Source organism: Opisthorchis viverrini (genome assembly GCF_000715545.1).
Source record: "Opisthorchis viverrini unplaced genomic scaffold opera_v5_468, whole genome shotgun sequence".
Classification (NCBI taxonomy): Eukaryota; Metazoa; Platyhelminthes; class Trematoda; order Opisthorchiida; family Opisthorchiidae; genus Opisthorchis; species Opisthorchis viverrini.
Window position 1 is genome coordinate 270,914 of NW_008752132.1, and position 3,724 is coordinate 274,637.

Genomic DNA, 3,724 nt, shown 5'->3' on the forward strand with positions numbered 1-3,724 from the left:
TCGATTATTGATCCGTTGAGTAGAATGAGAAGACTTCGCCTAAGGATAGGCTTTATTCAACATATAAGCACAGTATAGGCTGAAATGACAAGTGAAAGTGAATTAATGGAAATAGCAGTAAAGCGTGACCTTCACTACACCGACATCTTCAGGAATCTCCAAATCAGTCCTCAACCATCGACACCCAGTCTATCTGGCCGCATTCAATGTCTGCACTCTGATATTCTCACTGAAAACTCCACCGACAACCCTGTATTTACGCATCAGTTGTATCAGCTACTGCCTCCATGCGGAGCTACATCAACTCATCAGATCATCGACGAATGAAACTGGCAGCTTGTTATGTTCTCTATTAATCAGTCAATCAACCTTGTCAGTTCCACACGAAATTGAGAAGACAAAAAGCCTTGAGGAAATTATACTGCAGCAACTGAACAGCCAATATCGAGATTCGAAGAATCAAGAATGGAATGGAACAAAACAGTCCGACGAAAGGCTGAAATAGAGAGAAAAATGTTGAGCAATATGTTCGTTAGGAGTGCCTCCTAACACCTCCCCTTTGAAGTCATTGTTCGTACGACTGGAGTTATGGGTTCATTTGCATTCGTATGACAGGCTTTCTGATCCGATCGGTCCATCTTCTGGGTGTACAACTTTTGGAAATTTCTGGTTCATTCATCGGCTCTGGAGATTTTGGCTGTTGAGCTAACTCAAATGTGTCGAGAAGAGTCTCTAATGGAAGAACAGGGTCGAGTATAGGTGCCGCTGGAAGATAGGGAGCGTGTGGCTGATTGGCATGACGGACCCAGATAGAGGANTATGTTCGTTAGGAGTGCCTCCTAACACAGCTACAACTACTGTACGGCAAGTGCGAGACTTTTGCAGCTGGTGATGATGGTCATCATGAGGGACGGCAAAAGGAGTGTTGACACTTATGCTTCACTGCCGTACCTTACTGTTGCCTGGTACACGCGACCCTCGAGACTCAGTGATATGCTTTTTTGGCGCATCAAGTGACGCGAATAACCGAACATGAATCGGGACTTTGGGAGTCGTACACCGACTTCATCAAACACACCTCCGTCAGAGCTAATGAGACTACCGAGCTGTGTAAAATTCTCCACAACCTAGGAGGATTCTCCTTGTATTTTAAGGGGTGGGTTTAGAAAGTGCTCGTTCTGAAGCATGACTTTGCAGTTTGAAGATTCGAAACCCATGGTGGAAGACGGTGTGACGGTAGCCAGTCCACTCAACAGGGCTTGTGTTCCCCTTGGTCTTCAAATGACTTTATCTTCTGTGCACTCCAGATCGACAAGCATTTCATCAGCAACAATTTGAACACCGGCGTATCGCATTTTTATTTTCACGAGGCCGATCAAGAACGGAGAGTCGGTATTCTTGTCAGAACTTGGAGAACTCACACTTTCACACGCCGAGGAGTATGTGAATATAGGGATCGGATTGTGTTAACAGAGTTCTATACTGGTGGTCGTTGGCTTGTTCGCTGAGCTGGGCAATTTGATTGCAAACGTTTCATCACCAATCGCACTGATGATGTCACCTCGATTGGTGATGAAACGTTTGCAATCAAATTGCCCAGCTCAGCGAACAAGCAAACGAACACAATCTACGCTACCTGAGCTACCAACATTTCCCTCTATAGAAGAGTTCTATACTACTATATATATACTCTATTGAGCGAGTATAAATAAAAGCAATGGCCGATCGGCAAAATCGAATGCACCCGTGAAGTCAAGGAACAACAAGATTGTGCGTGGCTTCTACGTATGGCCTTACTCTAACATCTGACCGAGTGTGAAGATGTGGTCCACGCAGCCTTTACCTGGCTGAACTCCCGCTTGGTGCTCACGGGCAAAGTTTCACGTGCCGCCTTAAGACGATGGAGAATCAGGGATGTAAGAAGCCTTGTTACAACTAACACTTCTGTGGGTGCTACGTTCACTACGAGTATGTTCTTTTTTTAAATGACCATTACTATCGATTCAACCCAGTTGTCTGGGACGATTTCTGTTTCCCAGCTGGACCCCAATATATGCGAAATAGTCATTAGGTGAGGAACTCTCCGCGATCCTTGAATAGGGTTGGTCCGAGGACCAGCAGCATGATGACGTATGATTAGAGGTATGCATTCGCACACTCCTGAAGTTGAAGTCCAGGATTCCGGATTGGAGATAAAAGGTAGTCAACTGAATTGTTGTGTGAAGTACTCTGCTCAACGGTACAAACGTCCTTTTTTGTTGAAAATCAATAATCCTTTTGATCCCCGATAGTCTCGTTGATAAGAGGCTTTCAAGGACCAATAGGATGGATATTTCTAAAAATATTTTACCTCTTCCATTTCTTCGGCCTGTTAAGTCCACCAAGCTCCTCGGTATGTACGGACGCTCAGTTTTACCTGATATCGGATGATGCGTCAAGTTGTTGTAATTGCGGTAAGGAAGAATTTGTAATCGTGCCTCCAGAAAAGCCGCGGTGTTGTCATAAATCCCATGCTTGAATGAGGCTCGCTGAGTTGTACCCACCCGAGCGTTCTCTGTCAGCAACCATAACGATGTCTGAGTTTTTAACCCATTACAAAAGAGTGCCTAGAAAGTCGTAGAAATTTTCTTTAGAAGATTCAGAGCTATGGTCCGTTGGGGGATAAGCAGGCACAATAAACAGGGAGCGATGGACCTGATTCTCGAGATCCTTTCACAGACGCTGCCAAAAGAACCACCCAACTATCAACGGGTGTCCAAGGAAGTAGATAAACTTCCGTTTGGTCACTCAATATAACACCCATGCCAGCATATTCAGCTTCACCGACCTCTGCATCAAGGTTTGCCCATTCAGAACCTGGTGGAGGGCGATGGGAAAGTCAGTTTAATCACAATACTTGCGTTCTGTCTCCTTGTTTCCAAAAGACAGCACACATCAACCCACATGGAATTCAGTGTACGAGCAAAAGTCGCTTGTTGTCCTGCATACTTTGGTGTGTGAATATTAAGGAAAGCTAGATAGACTGGCTTTCGAGGTTTGAAAACAGGCTTCGAATTGTTTAAGGTTGTTACTTAATTTGGGCATACAGAAGCTGCAGCTGAGCATGATGCACGGCAAACAGGACGGTCAGTTCCAGCGCTGGGATCTGCTTAGAGCGTATTCTAATTGGCGTGAGGTGGGATAGAAGATGGAATACGTGAGTGTAAGAAGAGAGTCATTAGCAGTAGCATGTTTTCGCTTATCCGCCCTGGTGTATGCGGCAAGTAAGGCGCCCCGGCTGGTGACACCACGAGACGACCGATGTGGCATGAGAGTATTGTTGGTTGTAAGCATCATGGTTGTACGTGGGCTGGAAAATTGCCACGGTGCCCAAATCTGGACACGGGGACGATCGGGATCCCCAAACAAAGACCTTGGTTCAAAAGCTTGACCGCAAGGCAGTAGTGGAGGGAGGGAAACGCAAGTGTTTCAATTTTTATAGATCGAGTTGCGACACATGTTCCGACGCCCAACCTGGAGGGTCAGGATACCTGCAAACATTGACTAACGTGGCATGAGAACCTTTGCGTGTCTCGAAGTGTAGCCCCACCGGTATGTCACAGAGGTGCACAAATCGCCGCACGAGCAAAAATTCCAAATAATTTGCATCATCATCATCATCATCATCATCATCAAGGACAGCAACATCAGTGTTGGCGCTGATGCTTCACTGCCGTACAACCAT